Source organism: Nicotiana tomentosiformis, chromosome 9 (genome assembly GCF_000390325.3).
Source record: "Nicotiana tomentosiformis chromosome 9, ASM39032v3, whole genome shotgun sequence".
Lineage (NCBI taxonomy): Eukaryota > Viridiplantae > Streptophyta > Magnoliopsida > Solanales > Solanaceae > Nicotiana > Nicotiana tomentosiformis.
The window spans coordinates 92,053,585-92,063,576 of NC_090820.1; positions in this window are offsets into that span (position 1 = coordinate 92,053,585).

Sequence of the window (9,992 nt, forward strand, 5' to 3'; positions counted from 1 at the left end):
GGCAAAATTTCGGGAGATTTTCAGAGAGATCATTGGGGTAGGAATTCCTAACTCGATTTTGGTTAATTTACAAGAATCTATGGTTAATTTCTTCATTAAATTAGCGATTTTAGTTGTAAAATTAAGGAAAATGGTAGAAACTTCTTAGACTAAGTTTTTGAGTTTTAAAAGGCGAATTGAGGTCGGATTTAAGTTGTTCTTGTATGGTTGGACTCGATATTGAATGGGTGTTCGGATTTTATAAATTTGGTCGGGTTTCGAGACGCAGGTCCGGGTTTGACTTTTGGGTTGACTTTTTAATTCTTCGCAAAGATCGTAATTTCATTATTTGAATTAGTTTCCTATAGTTATATTTATAGTATGAAATTATTTTGGCCAGATTCGAGTCGTTTGGAGTTGGATAATTGAAGGAAAGGCCTTCTTGTTGATTGATTTAACATGGTTTGAGGTAAGTGACTTGCCTAACATTGTGTGAGGGAATTACTCCTTAGGATTGGTGTTATTTGTGATAATTATGATATGTGAAAGCTGTGTACGCAAGGTGACGAGTGTGTACACAGGCTAAATGGGGAAATTTCAGTTTTAGCTATGTAGATCCCTTCCATGCTTTAATTGAGTTGCCTTAACATGTTATAGTCATCATTCTTAGTCTAATTTCACATTCCTACTTGACTTATTTCATACTTTCTAATTGCGCTACATGTTTAGTTGAAGCTCTTATTTTCCCTTATTCCATAATCATTATTTAACTGTTGTATTCTTTACTTGAAATCATATTGCGCTACTTTCTAATTGCGCTACATGTTTAGTTGAAGCTCTTATTTTCCCTTATTCCGTAATCATTATTTAACAGTTGTATTATTTACTTGAAATCATATTGCGCTACTTTCTAATTGCGCTACATGTTTGGTATTGAGTTGCAAAGGTCGTGATTCTTATTGAGGCAAAGTGTTAGTCGTGATTCCTATTGAGGCAAAGTGTTAAGTTGTCAAATATCGTTCAATTGAGTTATTCTTCTAGTTGTTATTGTTGAGACTTTGTGTACATTGTGGTTGAGCCGAGGGCTCCTTGTTGTGAAATTTTGTTATTCTTTGGTTTCTCTGGCAAGTTGTGATATTGGGCACTTGAGGTGCGATTTGTGATACGTTGTGATATTGATACGCATGCGATGATATAAAGTCTGGGTGTTTAATGCATGTGGTGAGATAAGGTACATTTGATACGCGTGGCTAGGAGGGGAACTACTAGAAGCCATGCTGTGTGATAAGGTGGGCTAAAACGTGGGATGCTATTTTTGGAAAAATGATTTTCAAAACTAAATGTAAAGGCTCTCGCGGTGATATAAGGAAAGACTGTGAGTTACGTTTGTAATTTCGGACTACAAGTCGGTACCTCGGTAGTGGCCCTTGTTGATCTTTCTCTATATGTTGTGCATGTCCTGGTTGTTTGTTTCCTTAACATGTTAATCCTTATTTCCTTCCGTATTGTATTATCTGTCTTGATTATGTGTAGTTAACATTTAGTAAATTCCTTATTTGTTTCATTTCCATTGTTATTACCACTATATTGTTATATCTATTACCCCGTTTCTTATTATTATTCCAGTAGGGCCTTGACCTGACCTCGTGACTATTCTACTTTGGTTAGGCTTAGCACTTACTGGGTACCGTTGTGGTGTACTCATACTACGCTTATGCACATCTTTTTGTGTAGATCCAGTTACATCTTATCAGTCCCGACACTAGTGAGCTGAGTTTGCATTTGGAGACTTCAAGTTACACCTGCTCGCGTCCGCAGGCCTCGGAGTCCCCTTCTATCCTTTTTTATATTTTCCTTCTTTACTAGACACAGTTGTATAGGAATGGTTTTGGTATAGTCATAGAGCTTGTGACTTATATTACGCCGAATTTTGGGCTACTGTATATACTTTGAGCCGTAGAGATTTCCCTTTTTATATATGTTGTTGAGTTTTTAAGATTTTAGATTATTGTTTTCATTCACTTCCGCATGTTTGTTAGGTTTACCTAGTCTTAGAGACAAGTTGACATCATGACATCCTATAGAGAAACATTAAGGTTGTGACAAGTTGGTATCAGAGCTCTAGGTTCATAGGTGTTATGAGTCAAAAGCAGGTTTAGTAGAGTCTCGTGGATCGGTACGAAGATATCTGTACTTATCTTCGGGAGGCTATAGAACTCTTAGGAAAAGCTTCACTTCTTTGATTCCTTATCATGAAAAAATTTTGACTTCAGAATTCTAAATTACTGTGTTTCTATTCTCTAACAGATGGTGAGAACACGTACAGCTGGATCGGAGAGGGGATCGTATTCGCGTACAAGGAAGTGAGGCAGCAGGGTCACGTGAAGTTGTTTTTTGCGATCGTGTGGGCATGTCCGCGATCGCGTAGGTCTGTGTATCAGTGATCCGCGTTCAAGTGGAGTTAACCGCATTTGCGAAGTCCATTTTGGGGGCAGCTTTGTTTTGTTCTTCGCGATCGCGAAAGAACTTCCGTGATCGCGATGTGTAAATCGTTGGGTAGCAGAACTTAAGCTGGAAATTGAGGGTTTATTTCATATTTCACATTTTGGACTTAAAGAGCTCGATTTGAGGTGAAATTTCGGGAGATTTTCAGAAAGATCATTGGGGTAAGAATTCCTAACTCGATTTTGGTTAATTTACAAGAATTTGGCTAATTTCTTCAATAATTAGTGGTTTGAGTTGGAAAATTTTGGGGAAATGGTAGAAACTTCTTAGACTAAGTTTTTGAGTTTTGAAAGCTGAATTGAGGTCGGATTTGAGTAATTCTTGTATGGCTGGACTCGATATTGAATGGGTGTTCGGATTTTGTAAATTTGGTCGGGTTCCGAGATGCAGGCCCGGGTATAACTTTTGGGTTGACTTTTTAATTCTTCTCAAAGATCGTAATTTCATTGTTTGAATTAGTTTCCTATAGTTATATTTATAGTATGAAATTATTTTGGCCTAGCTTCGAGTCGTTCGAAGTTGGATAATCGAGGGAAAGGCCTTCTAGTTGATTGATTTAGCATGGTTTGAGGTAAGTGACTTGCCTAACCTTGTGTGGGGATTTACCCCTTAGGATTGATGTTGTTTGTGATAATTGTGATATGTGAAAGCTGTGTACGCAAATGTGACGAGTATGTACATGGGCTAAATGTGAAAACTTCTGATTTTAGCTATGTAGATCCCTTCCATGCTTTAATTGAGTTGCCTTAACATGTTATAGACGTCATTCTTAGTCTAATTTTACATGCCTACTTGTCTTATCTCTTACTTGCTAATTGCAATAAATGTTTAGTTGAATCTCTTACTTTCCCTTATTCCGTAATCATTATTTAACTGTTGAATTCTTTACTTGAAATTGCTATTCTTGGAATATCTTATTGTTAAAATTGGTATGGAGTTGCAAAGGTCATGATTCCTATTGAGTCAAAGTGTTAGGTTGTGAAATATCGTTCAATTGAGTTATTTTTTTGGTTGTTCTTGTTGAGACTTTGTGTACATTGTGGTTGAGTCGAGGGCTCCTTGTTGTGAAATTTTGTTATTGTTTGGTTTCTCTGGCAAGTTGTGATATTGGGCACTTGAGGTACGATTTGTGATACGTTGTGATATTGATATGCATGCAGTGGTATAAGGTATGGGTGTTGAAACACATGCGGTGAGATAAGGTGGGCTACATATGCGTGGCTAGTAGGGGGAACTACTAGAAGTCATGTAGTGTGATAAGGTGGGCTAAAACGTAGGATGCTATTTCGGGAAAAATAATTTTAAAAACTAAATGTAAAGGCTCCCATGGTGATATAAGGAAAGATTGTGAGTTACTTTTGTGATTTGGGACTACGAGGCGGTACCTTGGTAGTGGCCCTTGTTGATCTTTCTCGATTTTCTCGACTTGTCCTGGTTGTTTCTTTCCTTAACATGTTAATCCTTGTTTACTTCCGTATTGTATTATCTGCCTTGATTCTATGTAGTTAACTTTTAGTAAATTCCTTATTTGTTTCATTTCCATTATTATTACCACTGTATTGTTACATCTATCGCCCCATTTCTTATTATTATTCTAGTAGGGCCTTGACCTGACCTCATCACTACTCTACCAAGATTAGGCTTGGTATTTACTCGGTACCGTTGTGGCGTACTCATACTACGCTTCTACACATCTTTTTGTGCAGATCCAGGTACATCTTGTCAATCCCGACACTAATGAGCTAAGTTGGCATTTGGAGAATTCAAGGTACACCTGCCCGCGTCCGTAGGCCTCGGAGTCCCCTTCTATCCCTTTTTTTATATTTTCCTTCTTTACTAGACACAATTGTATAGGAATAGTTTTGGTATTTTCATAGAGCTTGTGACTTGTATTACGCCGGGTTTTGGGCTACTGTATATACTTTGAGCTATAGAGATTTCCCTTTTTATATATGCTGTTGAGTTTTTGAGATTTTAGATTATTGGTTTCATTCACTTTCGCATGTTTGTTAGGCTTACCTAGTCTTAGAGATTAGGTGCCGTCACGACATCCTATGGAGGAAAATTGGGGTCATGATGGGTTATTGAGTACCGATTTGGTACAAGATGTCTTGGGTAAGGTCAGGATTATTCTGGATCGACTTTGCACCGCCCAGTCTAGGCAGAAGAGTTATGCCGACTGTAGAGTTCGCGATGTTGCATTCATGGTTGGAGAGAGGGTATTGCTCTGAGTTTTAACCCATGAAGGGTGTGATGAGGTTTGGAAAGAAGGGCAAGTTAATCCCTAGGTATATAGGACCCTTTGATATTCTTGAGAGAGTGAGTGAGGTGGCCATGCTACGGAAGTTTCATGGTGATATGTCCCATGTGTTAGATTTCACCTGTCACGACCCAAAAATCCCACAACATGCGTCGTGATGGAACCTAGTCTTTAAGACTAGGTAAGTCGATTACAATTACATTTCGAGCCATTTTTTTAAACAATTAAAGTGTCGAAACTAAAAGCGGAAAACAAATGTAACAACTTTTCGAGATTAGTAATACTGAGTCATGAACTCTAACTGAATACATACACTGTTCTCAAGGATCGAATATACATTACTGTTTGAATAAGAGTTGACAGTACAATAAAATGGAAAAACTCCAAGGGACTGCGACGACCAAGCAGCTCTACCTTAAATCCTTGCGATCACACTCTAATCTCTGTCTCAATCCAATATCTCTAATACCTGGCTCTACACAAAAATATGCAGAAGTGTAGTATAAGTACACCACAATCGGTACCCAGTAAGTATCAAGACTAACCTCGGTGGAGTAGTGATGAGCTACAGTCAAGACACTCACTAGTCAAATAACCTGTGTAAAATAGCAGTATATAATAGTACTGGAAAACAACTAGCAGTAATAGCAACAAAAATCAAGCAGTGATATAAACAGCAAGGCAACAAGAATACCATAATTATTACTCAAACGAATAAGGAACACAAGTACAACCAATTAAACAAGTCTTTCATATATAAATGTTTTCATATATAATTCTTTCGAATAAATATCTTCCGAATATATTTCTTTCAAATAAATATCTTCTGAATATAAAATTCTTTCAAGTAAATATATTTCAAATAAAAGTCACTCTGTGATACCTTATTTCATAATCATAAGACACGTGTCTCAGCCCACTTTCATATTGTCACAACACGCGTCTCATCCCACTTTCATATTTCCATGGCACCTTGTGCCCATATTTCTATCAAAACCGCATGGACAACTCACGTGCCAATAATAAAAATCATCATATTTTCCCAGCACCTCGTGCCCATATTTCTTTCATCACCGCACGGACAACTCACGTGCCAATAATATAATCATTATATTTCCCTGGCACCTCGTGCCTGTATTTCATTTCACATATGCACGAACAGTTCACGTGCCAATAACATAATCATTATATTTCCCTGACACCTCGTGCCCATATTTCATATCACATCTGCATGGACAGTTCACGTGCCAATAACATAATCCGTCCGATAATAGCCACATGCTCATAATTTCAACATAGATCAGACTATTATCAAGTTTACCGAAACAACAAGACAAGTTTCACAAGATATAAAATAAACACAAGGAAAATCACAATATCACATGAAAATTTCCAACGCAATAACCTCACATTATTACATAAAAATTACCAACACAATAACCCCACATCATCATATATCATCCCTTACAATATCCACCTTTATCTCTCCTATAGACACCCTTATCACTCCAATAATAGCCTCCCTTATCCCTCCGCCCTGACAATATCAATAGCCACCCTTATCGCTCCTATAGCCACCCTTATCGCTCCTATAATAGCCTCCTTTATCGCTCTGTTTAATAGTCTCCCTTATCACTCCGCCCAGACAATATTCCAACACACATAACAACAGTGAAATGCCACCCTTATGCCCCCATAATGTCAGCAATGGAATGCCACCCTTATAGCCGCATAACAGTAACCCAAATCACACAACAATTCACACAGAATATTATCACAACAGCACAACATCATCAACTCGTATTTACAAATTGCCCATAGGCCACCACCATTCCAAAGGTACAATAAAGTCAATTAATTTCACAACAAATAGTCCACGACTCAACACAATATATATAAAATCTCAAAACAACCACAAGGATAGGAAAATAACTCATCACAGGACAACGCCTTCTTTAATCCAACTTTTTGATAAATATATAAACGCCTCAATTTAAACTTATTTAATTAATTATTTGCAGATGAAAAATCCATAATGTGATTATTTCCAAGAAATATCAAATCAACAACACACAGAATTCACATAAAAATCCAAGTGACAATAACATCAAATTATCATACAAAATACAAATTCGACTAAAAAGGAATGAGGCATGACAAATCAAGGATTTACTAAGTTCCAATAATTTTTTAATTTAATACATAAGGGCGTCTACGAATTTCAACCAATATAATTTGCACATATAAACCAAGTACGCACTCATCACCTCGCGTACATAGTTTTTAATTACACAATTTTAACATAAGACTCAATGCCTAAGGCGTAATTCCCCAACTCAAGATTAGGCAAGATACTTACCTTATTTCGCAACCAATTTCAAGATTCCAATAAACCTTTGTCTCGCGAATTTGTGTCCGAAAAATTAAAATCTAGTCACAAACAATTCAATATACTCAACACGAATCGTAAGAATTAATTCTATATGAATTTGCTAAATTTCACAATATAAATCTGAAATTAACTCAAAAGATCAATAGTTGGGGCCACATCTCGGAATCCAACAAAAGTTACAAAATATGAACGTCTATTCCACCACGAGTCCAACCATACAAAAATTATCGAATTCCGACATCGGATTGACCTTCAAATCTTCATTTGACATTTTTGAAAGATTTTATAAAAATCTGATTTTTCTTTCATAAATTCACGGATTCATGATGTAAATGAGTATGGAATCATAAAATATAATCAATATAGGATAAGGAATACTTACCCCAATATTTTTCCGTAATAATCGCCCAAAACTCGCCTAAACTGAGCTCCGCAAACACAAAAATGAATAAAATTGGCAAAACTCCTCGTTTTATGGGCTTTTTACTGTACGGACGCCACAGATGGCATGGAGCGCTGCATGTGGCACTGTTTCCACAACCTTTAAACATCCCAGTGCCAGGGCTAGCGCCCCATGCTACCCTGAGCGCTGACGGCGACGGAAAATCGTTCTCGACACGAAAATGGGCATAACTCTCTCATACGATGTCCGAATTCGACAATTTGTTTTTTTATGGCTCCAAAATTTCAATACGGATATAATGCTTCAATAAATACTGAATTTGGAGCTCATTTTCTTTATGTGATACTATGTATTCTTGAAGAATCGATGTCGAAACATTCTAGGTTCAATGCCTAAACATAGCAAATCAAGTCCGATTGATCTCAAATTTTGCACACAAGTCATAAATGACATAAAGAACCTATCAAAATTTATATAACTAAATTCCGACCCCGATATTAATAAAGTTGACTCCCGGTCAAACTTCTAAACCTTCAATTTCCAACTTTCACCATTTCAAGCCAAACCCAACTACGGACTTCCAAATAATTATCCGGACATATTCCTAAGTCCAAAATCACCATACGTAGCTATTGGAATCATAAAAATTCTATTCCGGATTCGTTTGCTCAAAAGTCGACTCTCTGGTCAACTCTTTTCTTTTAAGCTTATTAAATAAGAATTGTTCTCCCAATTTGATCCCAAATCGTCCGAAAATCAAACTCAACCGCACACGCAAGTCATAATACGTATTACGAAGTTGTTCGAGACCTTAAGTTGTTGTACGGGATATAAATTCTTAAAACGACAAGTTGGGTCACTACTCAGCTCAGTCTAATTAGACAAGGATTTGACTTATGAGGAGGAGTCAGTGGCTATTCTAGCCCGACAGTTGAGGTCTAAGAGTTATCCTTAAGTTCAAGTGCAGTGGAGAGGTCAGCCGATCGAGGCAGCCATGTGGGAGTCTGAGTCGGACATGCGGAGTAGATATCCACACCATTTCACCAGTCCAGGTACCTTTCTATGTCCGTTCGAGGACGAACGTTTGTTTTAGAGTTGGAGAATGTGATGACATGATAGGTCATTTATAGTTTTACCCTTCATTTCTATGTTACCAGACCTTAGATAGCTCTGTTTAGCCTTCTTCAATTTGCGCGCATAGTTCGTCTCCTTTTCTCGGAAAGTTTTTATGAGAAAATTAATGAAAATGTGAAATCGCCCCTTAAAATTTATTTGATTTAACTACGGTCAACGTTTTGTGTAAATGGACCCGAATCAGTATTTTGACGGTTCCGGTAGGTCCATATCGTGATTTGGAACTTGGGCGTATGCCCGTAATCGAATTCGAAAGTCTCTAGCTTGATCTAGCGTAATTTGTTAAAAACTAGAAGTTTAAAGGTTTAAAGAATTCCTAAGTATGACCGTGAGTTGACTTTGTTTTTATCTGGTTCGGATTTCGATTTCAGAAATTGGAATAGGTTCGTTTCAGTATTTATAACTTGTCTGCAAAATTTAGTGCATAACGGAATTGATTTGACGTGATTCGGAGGTTCGGTTGAAAATTTTAAAGTTCTTAAGTTTCTTTGAAAATTTCATTTGTTTTGGTATCCGATTCGTGGTCCGAGATATTATTTTGATGTTTTGATCGCAGGAGCAAGTTCGTATGGTGTTATTAGACTTGTGTGCATGTTTGGTTTGGAGCCCGAGGAGCTCAGGTGAGTTTCAAATAGGCTACGGAATGATTTTTGGACATTGAAAATAGTTGATGCATCTTTTGTTTCTGGTGTGATCTGCATACCTCGCAATTCCGAGGTCTAGCTCGCAAATGCGAGCCTCGCTTTTGCAAACAATGATTCGCATTTGCGAGCATGGGCTGGGGTGGGTACACTTCACATTTGCGAGAAATTCTTCGCATTTGCGGACTCAGGATCTTCGCAATTGCGACCACTAACTGACTTGGTACTGCTTCACTTTTGCGAAGTGGTTGTCGCACTTACGATGGATCTGGGTTTGCATTTGCGACCAAATGTGTCCCATTTGCGATGACTGGCTTTCTGAGAAGGGTTCGCATTTGCGACCTTTTCTTCGCTTTTGCGATGTTTGCAATTGCGAACACGATATCGCAATTACGACATTCGCAACTAGGTAAAAGAGGGGAAAACGGGATTTAGCTCATTTCTTTCAAACTCTCAACCCTAAACACCCTAGAGGCGATTTTTCCAAGAGGTTTTCTTCCTAAATTCATTAGTAAGAAACTTTAATCTATTTCTTTTCAATTACCCATTACTTTCCAAGTGTTTTCAACATTATATCTAAGATTTTCATGGTAGAAATTAGGGATTTGGATAGAATTAGAGATTGCAAATTTGAGATTTAGACCTCAAATTGAGGTCGAATTTCAAAACTAATTACAT